This window comes from Protopterus annectens, chromosome 12.part0 (genome assembly GCF_019279795.1).
Source record: "Protopterus annectens isolate FY-2018-M chromosome 12.part0, PAN1.0, whole genome shotgun sequence".
Lineage (NCBI taxonomy): Eukaryota > Metazoa > Chordata > Ceratodontiformes > Protopteridae > Protopterus > Protopterus annectens.
The window spans coordinates 1,200,552,245-1,200,572,608 of record NC_056746.1 but is presented as its reverse complement, the minus strand read 5'-3'; positions in this window follow the sequence as shown (position 1 = coordinate 1,200,572,608).

The following is a 20,364-nucleotide window of genomic DNA, read 5'->3' as shown; positions in this document are numbered from 1 at the left end:
ATAAGAGCAATAGTGAAATCCTCCAAAGCAAACTTTGAGTCCAAACTGGCCACATCTACTAAAGACAATCATAAGGCCTTCTTCATATATGTCCACAATCTCAAGGGAAGAATCCAGATCTGCTCAGAACTGGTGGTCAAGGACAACCAATGTTGGTAGAATGGTACTATTTATAAAAATACTGTTCTGCATGTATTGCTAATCTGAATGGACAGGTTTGTATTCTCCTAGCTTCAAGAGTACAGCAACACTTGCTAAGATATAATTTCATTTTGGTATGTAGTTAAATGGAGAGAGGACTCACACCATAGATCAAGGGTGCAAAAGCACACCAGTTAGCCCACAAAACATACACACACAGACACACATACAAATACACACACACACACACACACACACACACACACACACACACACACACACACACACACACACACACACACAAACAACAACATGATGAATAAGATGAGTAAAGTCATTAGAGTTGAATATATGGCAGCAGGCACTGTACATCTTATTTCTTTACTGCACAAGGGTTCCAGAAAAATGTGCTGCATGATCTAATGACTAGCAGTGTAAGACGTCAATCATATATAGAAGTGATCAGAATGTTGTAGCTGTAAAGACAGCAGGTAAATCAGCAAAGAAGCTATCTTTCGCATTTTCCTAGATGGTGAAAATGCCAGACAGTATGTCTAGGAGGCAGATTGTGGCCTTGGGGCCACATATTGTACAGGATTGCATTAACACATACATATGGTTCATAACACTTACATTGGATGTGTGTGTGTGTGTGTGTGTGTGTGTGTGTGTGTGTGTGTGTGTGTGTGTGTGTGATATATGTGCACACACACACACACACACACACACACACACACACACACACACACACACACACACACACACACACACACACACACACACACACACATTACTGTCCCTGAATTTCCTTTACCCAGTTTACTGGCTACAAGTATCTCATCACCAGTTACACCTCTACCAGTTATATAAACTTGCACAGTATATCACATGCCCATTTTAACAAGGGGTTTGGTCTCCCCTGCATCTGTAATATGCTGGTTTCAGATATTATGGACAGGGTTCCAAAAGATTCATGGAAATTGGTGGAGCGTGCTGAGTTCAGTGCAAACTTTGGGGGGATCAGGTAGCATGTTAATGCATAACAGTAGGAGAATACTTCCTTAGTGCCATGCAAGTAGAATAGGAAGCAAATGTTGTTGGTGTATTGTATGCTTGGCCTGCAACTTCATGCCCCTAAAGAAATATGGTCCCACATGAAGGACGTATGTTTAATGTAGACAAAACTATCCATGTCTGTCTGCCAATATGTGACAAAGAGCTTACAGAACATCAACGGACATCAGCACTACCCTTAGTATACTATGTACACCTAAAATATATTGTAGAGTCCATCATAAAAACACAATGAAAAACAGGGAATACATTTATGTATAATTACAAAATCCATCATAGTCTACAAAAAATGTAGACAAAATGTAATTTTTAGCAATGTGGCATACACAACCAGATTACCAGCAGTAACTGTAGCTAACAAAAGAAGGGTGCAGGAATTATGTGATAAAACAAGTAATAAAAACACCCCAGTAAATATGGTGATAGAAAAGCAGATGAACGGTGAGAGTAAAGAAGAGGGACGCACATGAATGATAAATGAAGAAGAAGGTCAGAGGGAAAATCAGAGGGGTATGTGTTTTTTTTAAATAACACTGAAATCGCCCAACAGAGCACACAACACAGAACCAACTTATAGAATTAAAATAAAAAATGCCACCAATCCACTCACAGTTACACTAATAACAAACAGAAGAGCTTTAATATAGTACACTTAGCGCTTTCTCCCTGTAGTCTCAGGGCTTCATCAGAGTACTGTTACAAACACCAAAGGAAGTTAAATACGATTACAAAGTCACATGGTAAAAAACATTAACTAACTAATTAAATAAAGGTTGACTTTTAAAATCCATAGTATAACACCCATCTAATACAAATGTATATTCTGAGTACTCAAAAATCACTACAAACACAGTATTAAAAGTATTAAATATATAACATATTAGATATAAATCTCTAAAAAAATGTAACAAAGACAACAAACATAAAACATCAAATTTGCTGGGTTCTGAGTTTTAAAACTGCATTCAATGAAATAAAATCATTAATGCCTGGATATACTGTGACATTAGTTCTATACTGCCATTCTATTTCAAGTTTTTCCAGCCACAAATTCTTATCACCACCCCTTCCATTGTCTCTAAATCTATCTATGACAAAAAAAAACAGATATTTTTTTACAATTTACACAACCTATTGAATGTGTATAGAAGGCACTTTCTTTTTTCTTGTTTTTGATGTCTCTCATATGTTCTAAAACTTTTTCCTTTAATTTCTCGTGGTTTTACCCACATAAAAGGCTGGACAGGAAATACATGTAGCCATGTAGATCACCATTCTCATATTGCAATTACACATGCCAGGGCATGGGATAGTATGGGGGTAACTTTCAACCACCACATATGGGCCCACATTAATAAATTTACAGGCTTTACACATATTACATTTAGACATTCTTGAAACAATGTGTCTGTTTGTTCATACGTTTCTCAAACATATTTTTATGTTTAAACCTCTGTTGTAAGTAACCCTAGGATGGCCTCCCAAAATTTTTAAGTCCTCAAAGTTAAATACTAAATTCCAGATGTTGTTCACTATGTTTCTAATGATCAACACCTCACTATTGTAATGTGGAACAAAAGTGCTGTCCACTGATTTGTTCTTCACAGTTTCAAGTCTGCTCCCAACTGAAGTAGATAAAATTGTTGTAAACCTGTCATTCCTCCTCTGTGTTACATAATTCCTAATTTTTAGGAGTAATTTGATGGGGTATCCCCTCTCTCTGAATATACCTATCAAAATGTAAAGTTCCTCCTTAAATTCGTTGTCATTACTTGTCAATCTTAAAATATTCGAAACTGAAACATTTTGTACGGCAACAAAAGCAGATGCATTCTTTAAAACTTTTGGCGATGACGGCAATGCACTGTTTTGCAATGAATTTGAATTACCCATTAGGACAAATCACAACAGTAATTACAATAGAACGATTACTTTGTTGGAAACACATAATGATGCCTTTGAAAACGCTGCAGCATACAAATCTGTAATTTTTAGTAAAATATTGTCTGTCAATGGGGAAGGTGGGGGTAACTTGTTGAAATGTTATAATGAAGCAAACGGTCCTGCTAACCATGTGTGTAATGATATACGAGATAGCATGGAAACAACGAATGTTACAAATGATAGTAACATTACTTGTGATTCTGTTTTATTGAATTTAAGTATACATTTGCCACCTAACGATCCTAACTTTCATGAGAAGTATGTAAATAGTGATAACATAGGGTCTGATATTCACATAGATCAAGAACTGGTATCTAATTTTGACAATCGAGAATTTATCAATATTGACGCAATATTAGTGGACCAACATTTGAGCATAACAGACAACTTGTCTGAGGTAGATACATGTCAACATTCAGATGTAGAGAGTATTGTGAATTTTTATGAGGAATTACTTCATGAGGATACCACTTCAACTATCACAGTATACTGTGAAGGTATATTAAGCAAACCTAAAATAATAACAAACACAAAGAAAGATTTTAAGGTGTATAATTATTCAAATATCGACCTTAGTATTAAACATGCTGATTTTTTATCCAAAGGATTTAACTTTGTGCCAAGTAGAAGGGGGAACATTGTTGATTCACTAATAGATCTAAAACTCTTTACCCGGAAGATGAACCTTAAGATGAATGCTGGGATGGACTTAATCAACAGTAGTCATGGAAAGGATGATAGAATTTAAAAAAAATCCAGCCTATTTAATCCTGTTATGAACCAGGTTGTGGCAACTTTTGAACATATTTGCAAGCAGGAATTTAGGGAACATTACAAGCATAGAGAGTATGAAAGTAAATTCAATCTTACAAAAGATGAGTACAACATATTGAAGTTTATTGGTAACAAGGATTGTATACGTATAATGAAACCAGACAAGGGTAATGGGGTTGTGGTGGCTAACAAACAAGATTACAATAGTATCATGATGTCCATGTTGCTAGAAGAGAATTATAGTGAAGTCAGCATAAACAAAATTAACATAGCTTATCAAAAGATAGACATGATTTTGGATGATATGGTATTCCAAGGACAGATTATTGAAAACGAGTATGAGTTTATGCTGAATCAATATCCTGTTGTAAGTGCTATCTTTGGAATACCTAAAATTCACAAAGGACTTAGTAATGTTAAATTTAGACCAATAGTTGATGGGAAATGTAGTAAAGTGAGTTTTATTAGCCAGTTTTTGGACCATAAATTAAAGAAGGGTCTTGAAGTTACACCATACATAGTTAAAGACTCGTGGCATTTTCTGGAAACTATTAAACACTGGGATACACCGAAAGAGTTTCATTTTGTTACCATAGATGTTTGTAATTTATTTAGCGTGATTCCACACGACGTGGGCTTAGAATGGCTAGAGGAACAGCTTTATGTTACTGGGGCCTATGAACAAGATAAAGTTAATACATATGTTAGACTAATGGAACTAGTATTAAAAAACAATTTCCTATATTTCGATGGCCATTATTTTAAACAATCTTACGGCGTAGCTATGGGGGCAGCATGTGCCCCCACCTACGCCAATTATATTATGGCCTACTGGGAAAGAGAGTACATACACAAAAGTGAATATAGTCCATATATTAACATGTATTTGCGATTCCTGGATGATATTTTTATCATTTGGACAGGAAACAAATTATTATTGGACAATTTTCTTCATTGCATTAACAACACTGTGTGGTTTTTGAAGTTCACACACCTAAGTAATACTGACAAGGTAGATTATTTGGACGTAAGCTTAATTTACGATAAAAAAGAAAGTAGAGTGAAGTCAACTATATACAGAAAACCTACCTTCTCAAATTCGTATCTACACTACGATAGTTGGCATCCTAAACATCAGAAGAAAGCCATAGTGAAAGGGCAGATGGTTCGAGTAGTGCGTATGATTAGTGATAATGTGGACTTTGAGAACGAACTAGAGTTTGTAATAGGAATGTTTCTTAATAGAGGGTACCCGAATAAATTATGTGAAGACTTGAAAAAAGAAATTGTTTTCAAAAGGAACAACAAGATTATGGTTCCAATTATATTATCGGACACAGATCAGTTTGGGTACTCCATACACAATAGAGAACAAAACACATTTGTAATGACACCATTTTATACATTCTCAAGTACAACAGGGATACTGAGTTTATAGTCAACATTGTTATGAAATACTGGGAGATATTTCACAAAAATAAGGAGGAACAAAGGCTTTTTTCACATAAGCCAAAAATTGTATTTAAGAAGGATTTGTCACTGAAAGACATTTTTGAAAGGAGTATGGCCGATGGTAAGATTACTAGTAACAAACCTAAAGGTAACTATAAGTGTGGTAGATGTACCACATGTAAATATATTTGGACATCGGGACACAAAATTTCCGTAAACAACTGTGACATTGTAATTAATGGTCATTTTGATTGTTTTACTAAAAATTTGGTTTATTTGGCCAAGTGTCAACAATGCAGGGCATTCTATATAGGGAAAACCTGTAGAAGGTTCAGGGATAGAATAAAAGAACACATTTTAGATATACAACATAAAAAACCTGTAAATGCCTTGGCAAGACATATTATGACCAACGGTAGTCATAATTTTAAGTTTTGTGTCATACAGCAGGTGATTTTTGACCAACAAGGAAGAATCACCCAGTTCCATCTAGACATGAGTGAGTTTATATGGCAACTTAGACTTGACGCTTGCAATAACCCAGGCTTGAATTAATTTATTTCAATCAAGCCCTGGCTCAAAATAAAAAATATTCAAAACATATAAGTTTTCAATCTTTAACTATTAGTATTGTGTGAATGGGTTATTAGTTAAGAATTGTACATATACACTGAGGTAGTTGTTGCCAATTTTATTGATTTTAATTTACATTTACACACACACAATATACACATTTTTAGAATAAGTAACAAAATACACAAGTGTAGGATAAAATATTTCACACTTATGTATATGATTTTTATACATATTATATCTAAGTTCATGTAGTATATACCAACCTTGTATAGGTAAACTGACTAAACAAGTTTAGACACTAGCTGTTATATTTAGGGTTTGTTTTTAAATTAATTAATTGGTAATTAAGTGTAATTGTTTAATTTATTTTAGTATAAATTAGTGGTACTACATCACCAATCTGATGAAGTCATTTCCTTGGGACGAAACCTGGGTTATTGGTGATTTTGGTGCTGCTATTCTGGAGTGTTCTCTGTTTTTATGCGTTTGGAATAAACCTGTATTTACATCTTGGGCAGTTTGGATATCGTTCATTCAGTTTACTATTGAAATCTTAAAATATGCACCATCTGTCCCTTTACTATGCTGTTCTTTTGGTGCGTAGGATGACAACTTTTATAGTGAAGGAATGAATTTGAGTATGTATCTTTCCTAAATATTTTTGAATTCAGTTTATTACTAGTACTGTCCCATGTAAGTCTAATATCTAAGAAATCAATACTTTCTATCCCCACTCTATGGGTCAAATTAACGAAAAATGTTGCAGAATGTAAATAAACTACAAACTCCTTCAGCTCACTAAATAAACCTTGCCAAAATATCAGGATGTCATCCAAAAATCTCAACCATAATATTGTCTTGTCAAACCAGAGGGACTGAAACACATATTCTTGTTACCACTGGGCCAGTACAAAATTTGCATAAATAGATGCACACTTTTGCACCCATAGCAACCCCTGAAATCTGGTGGAACAGTTCACCATCAAAGGCTAAAAAAAATTTTCAAAACCATTTCCATTAAATCTACCAACACACTTCGTTTTACATTATGAATGCCCTCTTTCCCTTTTAAAGCTTCTTCAAACAATTTTAGCCCTTCAGTATGTGGAATTACTGTAAATAGATGTATTACATCCACTGTGGCAAATATAAACTTACTGGGAATAACTGTATCCCTGAGGATTTCTAGACAGTGCCATGAATCTTTAATAATATGTTTGTAACTTTTAAGTATTGGCTTACACCAAAAATCTATGTAAACTGCTATAGGCTCTCGCTTTGATCCTGTTGCTGCCACAATAGGCTTGAATGGTGGGTTTTGCAAGTCTTTATGGACCTTTGGGATACCAAAAATGTTTGGAGTTACTGGAAAATCTACTAATAAGAATCTAGATTCCTCAGCGTCCAACAATTTTTGTATTAAAAAATCAAACAAAAGCCAATCAACCTTTGCATACACTCTAACTCATTATGAGAAATTCTTTCATAGGTTGAGGCATCATTAAGTAACTCCCACATATTAAAAACATAATCATTCTGGTCCATAAGGACCGCTCCCCCGCCTTTATCAGGCTTCATAACTCTAACTTGGTTGACAAGGTTTAGATCTTTAAGAACCCGTCTCTTACGTACTGTTAAATTGTCACTAAATTTCTCCTTGTTAAGAATTTTTTTCCTGATTTCTTTTTCATATAAGGTGTCAAAAAGTAAAATGAAACTATTCATTGACAGTGTAAAAGTACCTTTCCTTTTAAGTGCTATCTGTCATGCACCAATCACATCATTTTTGTTATGAAAAAAGATTTTCAAATTTAACTGTCTAAAAAAAAAGTTTTTAACCAGTTAAGACCTTAGCAATGTCTTGTTTAAGGCAAGGAACAAATGAAAAACCCTTAGTAAGCACAGACATGTGAGCATCAGAAATAACCATTTGTGAATAATTGTAACAGGTGAATCCATTTTTTGTAATAATAGTACAGCTTGTTTGATCAAAGGTATTAAAGCAGAGTATATTGGGAAAAATATGCTAAGGATGAAGCTGCCAGGTAACTGGAAAAGAGGGAGGCCTAAGATAAGGTTTATGGATGTGGTGAGAGAGGACATGCAGGTGGTTGGTGTGACAGAGCAAGATGCAGAGGACAGGAAGAAATGGAAACAGTTGATCTGCTATGGCGACCCCTAACGGAAAGAAGAAGAAGAAAGTCAACATCTTCCATTTCATCATGAAATGTAGTGAAATCAACCAGTACTGAGATTTCACCTTCAAATTACTCCTAAAAATTAGGAATTATGTAACACAGAGGAGGAATGACAGGTTTACACCAATTTTATCTACTTAATTAGGGAGCAGACTTGAAACCGTGAAGAACAAATCAGTGGGCAGCACTTTTGTTTTACCTTACAATAGTGAGGCATTGACCATTAGAAACATAGTGAACAACATCTGGAATTTAGTATTTAACTTTGAGGACTTAAACATTTTGTGAGACCATCCAAGTGTTACTTACAGCAGAGGTTTAAACATAAAAAATATGGTCGAGAAATGTATGAACAACAAACACATGGTTTCAAGAATGTCTAAATGTAATATGCGTAAAGCCTGTAAATGTATTAATGTGGGCCCATATGGGGCAGTTGAAAGTTACCCCCATACTATCCCATGCCCTGGCATGTATAATTGCAATATGAAAATGGTGATCTACATGGCTACATGCATTTCCTGTCCAGCCTTTTATGTGGGTAAAACCACGAGAAAATTAAAGGAAAGAGTTTTAGAACACATGAGAGACATCAAAAACAAGAAAAAATATCTATTTTTTGTCATAGATAGAGTTAGAGACAATGGAAGGGGGTGTCATAAGAATTTGTGGTTGAAAAAAACTTGAAATGGAATGGCAGTATAGAACTAATGCCACAGTATATCCAGGCATTAATGATTTTATTTCATTGAATGCAGTTTTAAAACTCAGAACCCAGCAAATCTGATGTTTTATGTTTGTTGTCTTTGTAAAAATTTTTAGAGATTTATATCTAATATGTTATATATTTAATACTTTTAATGCTGTGCTTGTAGTGATTTTTGAGTACTCACAAAATACTTTTGTATTAGATGGGTGTTGTTGTTTGTCTTTTGGCTTTTCCTGGTAAGGGGTCGCCACAGCGGAACTCTGGTCTGCTAATGATTGGCAGTAGATTTTTATAAAACGCTGAGGTGCCAGCTTCATGCTCAGCCTTCAACGAAGGCACACCCATTACGCACACATGTCTTTCGAATGCTACCCAACTGGGGGAGGACATGCAGACTCCACACAGAAGGCACTCCCAAGCCCAGCCGAGAATCGAACGGGAGAACCTCTTGCTGTGAGGTAACAACCCTACCAGCATACCACCGCTGCATGGGTGTTATACTATGAATTTTAAAAGTCAACATTTATTTAATTAATTAGTTAATGTTTTTGACCACGTGACTTTGTAATTGTATTTAACTTCCTTTGGTGTTTGTAACAGTACTCTGATGAAGCCCTAAAACTACAGGGAGAAAGTGTTAAGTGTACTATATTAAAGCTCTTCTGTTTGTTATTAGTGCAACTGCGAGTGGTTTGCTGGCATTTTTTATTTTAATTCTATCAGTTGGTTCTGTATGTGTATTTTTTTCTTTTTTGGATCCAATAGTCTATTTTTTACATTTTTGGGGAAAGGAAGGATTGGAAAAGTCTTATGAAATGTAGGAGGAGAAAAGGGTGGGTAAAGAACAAAGAAAAATATTCCACATCACAAGACTGCATAAGAGTATGAATGCAAATCAGACATAATGTAGCACAATAACACGTTATGTATCAATGCACAAGGCAGTGTTGTGATGTTGACAATTGTGTGACATTCATAAAAAGAGGATTAGGACTGATGGCAGGTATGTGACAGGGAGCACTAACTCTAAAAGTGGACAATGTGGTACAATGCATAGCACTCATTGCCAACCATTAGGCTGTTGACAGTACAGGTGTAGCCCACTCAACAGCAGGGTAGATTGGATCCACAAATGCACACGTAGGATGACACAAGCAGAGGTCAGATTAGAAGCCCCAACCCTGCACTCAAAAGGCAAACATCTAACCACAAAGCCAACTAGCAGTACTGCAATATGACAAGTGGCTGTGTAATGGTCAAATAAGTATAATAAATGCACAGTTGGTCAGGAGACCTGTGCAGCTGTTGCCTGAAACAATGAAACAGGCCGGGGACAACAACGATGCTGATCAGGTATGCAATGAGGATATGTGACTTGCATTCATAGTATACAACTGGAGTATCCAAAATGCATTGCAACAGCCGGTCTAACAATGGTATGTAATGCTATGTTACTGTGAATGATGGCAGTGATGATGTGGATACTGTGGACCACAGCAATGAAGCATGGCAGGTGAATAACATCAAGGCTGTTCAGCAACAGATAATATGAATAATGATAATTAAGTGACAAGAACACATGTCATCCCAATCCAGATTACACTCAAGTAAAAGCCTTACATTTTCCAACATAGTCTGGCTCTGACTTGGAAATAGGTGATACTCCATCAGGATAGCTGAAGTGTCCTATCAGCACATAACCCTCTCAGGCTAATGATACTATTGCACACAAAGGTTCATATAAATATATACATATATTAAACACATGACGTGGATATGTGTACCAAATAGTTAAAAACTATCACAGGAAAAGATTGTGGTCACTGTATGACCCAGGAAAAAATGGACAATTATTTTTGAAAAAGCTGTCTCATATGGGGTACTTATCATTTCACTGAAGTTCCAATTTGTTGAATGTCTATTCATTGAACTTAAAGCATCAAATACCATTTCAGCGAAGGATTACATCATCAAAATGTTTTATTGCCAGAGAAGGGAGTTGGTAGACCATTGTAACAAATTTAGCCTTTTCCTCAGTGTAGTGCAATCTCAGAGTTGGAATATATAATTAGGGGGGTGGGGGGCACAGCCCCCCTTGGTGAGTTTAAAATAATGTAATTTGTGTTATGATCGCTCTTGTAGTCAAGTATTTTTTTCCTCTGAGAAATATTTTCGATGATGTAATTCTTTGCTGAAATAGTATTCGATGCTTTAAGTTCCATGAATAGGTGTTTGGCGAATTGGGGCTTCGAAGAAATGATATATACCCCTCATATGTACACAGGACAGGCACACCTGAAGCAAAACATCAGACACTCAAGTATCCCTAAAATGAAACAAAATGAAAGTGCTGCATAAAAGCAGTGGCAGGGTGAATGGAGCAAGAGGAAAAGGTCTGCCATGTGTGTGCAACATGTACATGTGGTAGAATGTATGGTCTGTGTGTGCAAATGACACAATTAACCCAGTCATGTACAACATGAAACCTGCATGTAGCATAGGTACTCACAAAGCTCAGTGACAACTATAACATACCAATATGTACTACCATGCTACCCTATAACAACAGGAGGCACACCCACAAAAATTATGTAATTGTAACAGGGAAATATGTACTACTGAAAACAAGGTTGATCTAGTGTACATACCTGTAGCCTGCAACAGTGTGGAGTAACATACATATGTGTCTTCAAGTACAGGAGGTCAATGGGGATGGGGTAGGAGGTCGCACAACAATTCTGCCATGTGAAATATGACAGGCATGCTATGTAGACAGAGCAGTGGTGATAAATGCAAACAGGTTCTACTGGCATTATAACACAATGTACAAGACATTGAACATACACCATAAAAATGTGACACATTGCAACCAGGATGATATATGAGAGCGTAAAATTTTATTTATTTATTTATTTATTTAACATCTGTTTACCAGGATAGTCTGACTGGACAACTGGTGTCCGTTTTCAGTGGAGTCCTGGGGAGAAAAGTTCCACAAAGTTACAGACTGATAAGTAAAAAACATGATAAAGGTAGTAGTTAATAAAGTTTAACAACAGTTTGAGATAACATGTTATAGTAAGGTTAACAGTTAAACAAAACAAGGTTGTAGTAGAAGTATATGATCACAGCACATTTGTAGAGTGAGCATAAGTACAGCATATGTACAATTGACTTCGCAGTAAGCCCAAATCTGAAAGATATTTGCACTATATACAATTTGAAGAGGTTGAGCACAATGTCAGTGAAACAGTGGTCATCAGAGTCAGCAATTAATAATAGCCTACAGTGGGGTGAGGGTTCAGGGAGGATCATTGCAGTTACATATATGGTTGTCATAAAGGTGTGATTTAAAAAGGTTTTTGAATGTGGTAGTATGGTTTTGTAACCTGAGGTCTGGGGCAGGGTATTCCATGATTTTGCAACCTCATAAGGGAATAGAAATTCCCCTGAGCTGTTTTTACATGGAATGACTTCTATCAGGGCTTTGTTACTGGATGACATTTCCCTGTTGGAGCTGTAGAAGTTTAGGAGGCCTGTTAGGGCAGGAGTTTTATCAGGATGGTATAGTATTTGATGGGCTAAGCTGAGCTGGTGGTAGTGTAGTAAGTTTGGAAATTCCAGCCAGTGTAGTTTATCTATGGATTAGCAGTGGTGAAAGCATGATTTAGCGTTGGTTGCAAACCTAGCTATTTTGGTGTAGCATGTTGAAAGTTTGTTCAGGTTGGCTTTATTTAGATTTGTTTGCACTGAGAATATGTAGAGTAGTGTTGATAAGAGATGATTTCTGGCTATGGCAGCTCTAGATTCGGTGGTTAAGAACTTGTTGCTACAACAGAGACATCCTAGCTTTTTGTGAACTTTGGAGATGGTTAGAGATATGTGTTTATTGTATTTAAGTTGCTGCTCAATTGTAAGACCTAGTAGTTTGGCCTCAGAGACAGGGGTGATGTGGGTCTTGTTGGCTGAGAGTATGGAGAAGTTGGGGTCATTAGTCTTTGTTTGGTGGAATAGCATTAGTTGTGTTTTTTTAGGGTTCAGTATCAGTTGGGAATTGTTTAGCCAGTTTTCTGTCTCTGTGAAGGATTCTTGAGACTGGATTTGTAGAAGATGGATTTTGGGTGCAGAGCATATTAATGTAGTGCCATCCATGTATTGGACTATATCAGCTTTTGTGGTTGCTAAGTGGAGTTGATTTGTAAAGGTGTTGGAGAGAAGGGGACCAAGGATTGAGCCTTGAGGTACGCCACATTTGACAAGGAGTGGGGGGATAGGAATTTGAGCTATTTGAAAGACTGAGAGCAGTCGTCTAGGTAGCTACTAAAGCATTGTAAGGTGAAATTGCCAAAGTTGAGTTTGGAGAGTTAGGATAGGAGTTTATTGTGGGAAACTGTGTTAAATGCTTTGGGTAGGTCTAGAAAGATGACAAAGACAAGTTGTCCTTGGTTTCTGTATGAGATTATGGTGTTGGTGAAGTTAATTAGGACAGTGGTGGTACTATGGGCTGGTCAAAATCTGTGTTGAGTTTTAGTGAGTAGGTTGTTGGAGAGTAGATAAGTGAGGAGTTGGTAATGGATAGATCTTTCTAGAAGTTTTGATAGGGATGAAAGGATTGCAATGTGTTGCTAGTTGGAGAGTTCATTGGAGGGGCCACCCTTGTGAAGGGGGGGTGATGTATGAGGTTTTACACATGGATGGAATGTAGTGTTCAGTAATGTATCTATTTATTAGAATAGTGAGATGGGGTAAGCAATGGGCCTTGAAGCAAGTTAGAGGTATTCGGCAGGGAGATTGTTGGCAGTGAGGGTAGTTGGTTTGAGTTTTGCTAGGAGTTTTTGGATGGTTGATATTGATACTGGTTTGAGTGAAAATGGGTGGTGTTTGATGGGCTTTGGAGGTTGGTGGTGTGGTGGTGGGGTTTGTATCATTTATGAGTTTCAGTATGGAGGAGTTGAAATAGTTGTTAACATTGGAGGCTATATCAAGGTTAGTGCCATCTATATTTGGTGGTGGTGTGTTGGTTTTCTGGGTTGGAGGATATTGTTCACTGCAGCCCAGAAATTCTGTGGGTTGTTACTATATTTGCTTGGTAAGAATATATAGTGATTTTGTTTGTCAATCTTAACCTGTTTTCTTGCCTTATTTCTAAATTCTGAAAAGGCTTGTCTAGTTGTGGGTGATGTATGTTGTTGCCAGATTGTCCATGCTTTGTCCCTTTGTTTTAGTAAAGCCTTTGTGTTTTTTTGTAAACTGGGTGTAGGATTGCTGAGTATCCTATTTGATTTGATTGGGTCTAGTTGGTTTAGGATCCTTAGGAATGTGGAGTTAAAGTATTCTACTGCCTTGTCCAGAGAAAAGATTTTGATGGGAGCCCAGTTACAGGATTTTAAGATTTCTGTCTTGGTCTGAGGGGAAGTCTTTGCGGGAAACCCAGGAATGGGTTTGTAGCATGGAGGGTGGGTTGTTACATTTAAGTTTGTGTCAAAGGATAAAAGTTGGGTTGAGGTCACTGAGAGAATTGGGTAGTGTACCACAATGGTGTTCGCCTGGTTAGTGAGGATCCAGTCTAATGGTGGTCTTATCTATATGCGTGGGGGTTTGAATGAGATGGGTGAAGCTATATAGGCTAATGTGGTGGGTGGGTGTTGGGGAGTGGATTGAGTTCCATTCAATGTTGACATCACCTAATACTATGGTTTCTTGGGGGAGGGAGTGGGAAGCCCAGTGAAGTATTGATTCTAGGGTGTTTATGTTGTCAACTGGTGGTATATAGATGCAGAGTAAGTTTAGATGTTTGTACTGGTTTAGGAGGAGTTTAGCAAATATTGTATCAGCATTTTTGAAGTTTGGGGATTCTTTTTGAAGGTGCTGGATCTTTAAGTTAGATTTGTAAAATAGGGCAATACCTTCACCTCTTTTGTGTGCTCTGTCTACCCTTAGAATCTTATAGCCGGGTGAGGTTATAGACTTGGCTTTGATATGAGGCTTAAGCCATGTCTCTGTTATGAGTATTATTTTGGGGTTATATATAGAAATAGCTGAATGCAGCTCTTCTATTTTGTTCATGATACTACAGATGCTCAGTTTTAGTATTAGCACATCAGTGGGTTTGTATTTAAATGAGATGTGGATGTTATTTGTGTTCATGGGGGTAGATACTCAGCTCGGGTTGGGGTGGATATCACCTCCTAATAGTAAATGAGTTGATATGCTGGTAATGGTTTTAAGGTAAGAAACTATTAGACAGTGGAATCTGAAATGGGGTTGTTTTTTGGATTCTGCAATGTAGTAAACTGGTGAGGTGTTTTGAGGGAAGGATGGACTATGGATGACTATGTGTGGCTATGGGTGACAACATCACAGAATACTCTGAATGACAAATGCACACATATTATGCCACATTGCATTGCAACTGAGAGATCCACAATTTTGCATGCTATGTTTTACATGCACAAAAAACATAGGCACTGATTACTATATGGGACATAGATGCATAATGCACAATAGTCACACAGATAGTTGAAACATGAGACTGGGATAAACACTGTTGTATAAGATTGTGATGGCCATCATCTGTGGCAAATACTGCACAAACTTTGCAATGATAGCACTACACAAAATATGTATGCAAGCTAGGCAACTATGTTATCAATGTGCAGATGCCATCACTGGAGAACAGCATCACAGTGGTACACGAGGGGAAAGTTAATAATGCAAGCAGTTCTAAAAGGTCACTCATGACATGTGTTACCTCCAGTAAATGTTGTCACTTGAACACTCCATCAATAGCAGACAACAATCTAAAGTTCTCCTAATTGTGACAAACAAGGGTCAACAGGCAAATATATGCAAAAAGAAGGGGCCACACTAAGCAGATAAGGCAAGCCTCAGGCAGTGTTCAAGCTAACTGAGCTTATTGTCAGTAAAAATTCTGTCATTAACAACAGTAGTGCATGTCCCTGTAACAGAATGGTTACTAACTTATCGCCATGAAGGTCAATGTATTGTGAAGAAGACAATTGGCATGGCCACACAACAGCCACAGTGTGAAAAGTGTAGCAGAAAGGACATAGGGAAAGCATGATTGCATAGGTGCATATAAGTAAAACAACCCAAAATATGGAGACACCATGGTGGAAGGGAACACACAGACAATAATTACTGTCTGGAGGCTCCACCTTGATAAGGTCAAGCAACACATATGATAGCCTATGCAATTTCTCAGAATGAGTCACACATGCCCTGTGTCATGTCCTGGAATAAGTTCTCCATCATGTCCTGCATCTGGGCCTGGAAGAGATCACTGACAACATCACTGATCTGGTGCCTTGGGTTATTTTGTAGAGGTGGTAGAGGTTGTCATCATTGCTCGGATGGAATGATAGCCCTGGGTGGCCTAGTTCATCATTATCATTGTTACTGCCCCACTGTCCTCTTCCATCATTGGTGTTATAATTAGGTGGCAGTGGTTGTGCTCAGCATACTCCTTTTTTGTGTATGGGTGGCTTGAATCATGTTCCAGACTATGTAGCATGACAGTAGTATATATCACTCACAGTGTAGTAACATGCTATGACACTGCTAGATCATATTACAATTGATAATACTTGTGTAAAGTAGAAGCATGACAGTATTCTTCAAATTACATGAAATAATATGGGTCACTGTCAGAGTCCTGCAGATAATACAGAAATTAGTAGTCATCCATGGCCTGCATGCAGTAGGTGTTTATGCCCAAAACCGACATGTCAAACTAATTATAAAAATGGTGCAGCTGTGCATCCTAAAATATTACAGCAGTCAAATTACTTCAAAATGTGTTGTGCATGCATCAGAATAGGTTCATAGGTTCATAGGTAGGTACTAGGCTATCTGCCCGAAGGCATTTATAAGCCTAGCCAGAATATGTTGGCTTTTGCCACCCCCTTAGATTAGTTCCCTGTGCCTTTGTCCAGCAGAGCCACTGAAGTGATCCCTGCGGTAAACTTTCTGTTTCCCATCCACTCGTCAAGGTTTCTTTTGAAGAGTGTTAGCAAGGAGCTCTGCCTAATGTAGATTGGAATCTTGTTCCAAAGCATGGGAAGTCTCTAGGACAGGAATCTATCCCTCCAGCACGTCCTGTTTATTGTTGTGGTGAGGTTTAGATCCCTATAGCATGTGGCTCAAGGGGATAAGGTTTTCTTTAGGTGGAGCATGTCCATCAATTCTGGGTTGGACATGGCATTGTATGTTAGGCAGAGATCACCTCTGAGTAGGCGGTATGCAACCGAGTACAGCTGGAGTTTCTTCAGTCAAGCTGCATAGGGCATCTGTTTGAGGCCAGTGATCCTCTAGGTGAGGTACTTCTGTGGTCTTTCCAGCTGTTGCAGGCATCTTGTAAGGTGCATCCCAAATGGGGTGTTGTACTCTATGATGGGTCTGATGAGTGATGAGTAGAGGGGCACAATGACCTCTTTTGATCTGGATGCAAACCCTTTTGTGATTAGGTGGGCCATGTAGAAGGATTTTCTAACCACTTTGGCAATGTGATTATCAAAGGTGAGATTATTGTTTACTTGGGTCCCCAGATCCCTTATTACATGTTCAGTATTTAGTGGACTACCACCTATGTGGTAGTTTGTGGGCACTTTGTTTTTTCTAAAGGGGATGACTATGCACTTTTTAGCATTTAGTTTGAGGCCATGATTTTGACATCAGGTATCCGTCTCAGTGAGACCCTTTTGGAGAATGTCTGTGGCAGCCAGAGAGTCAATTATAGCCCCTAGTTTGCAGTCATATGCGAACTTGGTCATCCATAGTCCTCCTGTGCTTGCCTGCACCTCTGAGAAGTATATGCCAAACAGGAGGGGTCCTAGGACTGAGCCCTTGGGAACGCCACTTGTAACTGGTTTAGAGTCGGACCTAGCTCCTGCAACTCTCACCATGTGGGTTCTGTCTGTGAGCCAGTTGGCAACCCATCTTGTGACGTAGGGGTTTATGTTCATGCTGGTGAGCTTGTCTATAATACCAGAATGGGGAATGGTGTCAAAGGCCTTAGCGAGGTCTAGGTAGGCTGTGTGTACCACCTTTCCCTCATCTATAGCCTTGGTAACTGTCTCAAAGAAGTCCACCAGGTTTAGGAGGCATGATCTGCCCTTAACAAAGCTGACCTGGGTAGGGTCCAGTGTTTGGAGGTTCCCAATGTCTCTGTTAATGAGTTTCATGATGATGTGCTCCATAGCCTTGCAGACCAAGCTAGTCAGGCTTATAGGACAATAGTTCCTGGGGTCTGTTGTGGCTCCACCTTTGTGGAGCAGAATAACCATTGCTGTGCACCACTCTATGGGTACGTAGCCTGTGGAGATGCTGAGTTTGAACAGTGTGTTTAGGTGAGGGGTAGTTTGTCTTTGAGCTCATGTAGGACACAGCCTGGGACACCATCCGGTCCCATTGATGCTGTGTTTTTGGCTTTGGAGAGGGCTGTTTTAACTTGATTGTCTGTGATTTCAGGGAATCTACATTCTTCTGGTATGGTTGTGGGCCCTTTTGGGGGTGAGAGGGGGGTGAAGTTTGCGCTGAACCTGTCTGCCAGGATGTTGGCGATATCAGTCATTTCAGTGTATTTTGTGCCATTCTGCACTAACTCCAAGCAGATCTGAGCACTGTCACTTAGATTCTAGACATAGCTAAAGAATGCCTTGTGGTTATCTTTGGAGTCCTTGACAATTTTTCTTTCAAAGCTCGCCTTGGATGATTTTATGAGGGATCGTAGTTTCTTGCCGATACTGATCAGGAATGTCTTCCCTTCTTGGGATTTTACTCTTTTCTGTACTAGTTTCCTCCTTCTATTGTATAGCTTGTTTATGGCAGGAGTCCACCAGACTGGTTTCCTTTTCTTGGAAGAGTGAGTCTTGTTTTTTCTTGGGGTGGCACGATCCATGCATTCTTGTAGGTGCCTGTAGAATGCATTAGTAAAGAATTTTGCAGCTTGGACCACGTTATCCTTCAGCATGGGGTCTTTGAAACTTTCCACCTCAATCTTAAGTAACGTGAAGTTTGCTTTGTTTTTCATGGTGGTTTCCTTGTCTGGGGGTGGGGGTGGAATGTGGATATCCAAAGGGATTTGTTTATGGTCAGATCTAACCAGCGAGGGGTTGACCTCCAGTGTGGAACACCGGTCACACATGTTGGTGATGACCAGTTCCAATATGTTGTCACCTCTGGTGGGAGTGTTGACCAGTTAAACCAGGGTGTTTGAGTTTATAAATTCTAGGAAATGTTGGCCAAGGGAGTTAGTACTTGAGTAGTTCTCCCAGTTAATGTTTGGGTAATTATGTGTGGGTTTAGAACCCACAAGTCACAAAGCTTTCCACACTACTGCTCTGGTGCATCATCTGTTGAACTACTCTACAAAATGACCTTTTAATGTCCTAGTACAAGATCCAAGTACATATCAATATGTTAAAGCATTAATACACATACACACATTGATAGCAGGTGGATTATTATGCAGTTAAGCAATGCATAATCAAAACTAAGTTTTTGTTCAATTATGGATAAGTGCAGAATGAGCACTCATACATCCCCTAATGTTGTATTGATTACCCTTGTTCTACAGGACATCACAAATATTGATGGTAACACAGCCAAGAAAATCTGACAGTACATGCAGGCAGACCATTATAAGCATGTTTGCTCAACATGATATTACCTATGTACACATCATTCCCTTTACCTGAAAGTAAACAACATACTGTGAAAACACATAACATTAATGCACAATCCCATTTTAATACTTACAAAGTAGAGTGAAGATGTTAAGGTGTGAAATACTTCACTTACTATAGGGATTTGGGTCTGTCTGCAGACATTGGTGAGCCACTGTAGTAGTCACTCCTGATCCCTACAATGGAGGTCTTTGTAACAGTGGTGGACCTGCATGCTAGTCCTGAAGATCCTGGTCCATTTGCAAAACTCTACGGCAATCTGCTACCAAATGTCAATTATGGCAATGTTCTTCTGGCATTCCTGCATCTTCAACACATGTTGGAAGTACAGGGTCAGCAGCTGCATCATGTCCTTAGTGATATATTTGAGCACTCAGACACACCACAGCCTCCTCTACATTAACATCTTCTTCAAAGCTGTTGATAAGAACTTGTAGAATTCCTTCAGAAAAATGATCACTGAGGTACCACTCACTTTGCAGCGAGGACAGGAATGCTCGCAAAGTGTAGTAGTATTACGCTTTAAAATTGGCACAAAGAGGCTGGCATCAGCCCATTAGTGGACATGGCACATGTGCTGCTTATACAATGGCAACTATTCGCCATTTGCACTGAACACTTTACACTTATACTGAGATATTCATTAATGCACTGAGATTTGAGAACTTATGCAGATGTCTGTGTATGCTATTCCAAAATATTATATGCTAATGAAGCTCATTAATTATGCATGATGCAAATAGTATTCAATTGCTGTGTGTGATGAGGTGCTCATACAGCTAGGTATGAT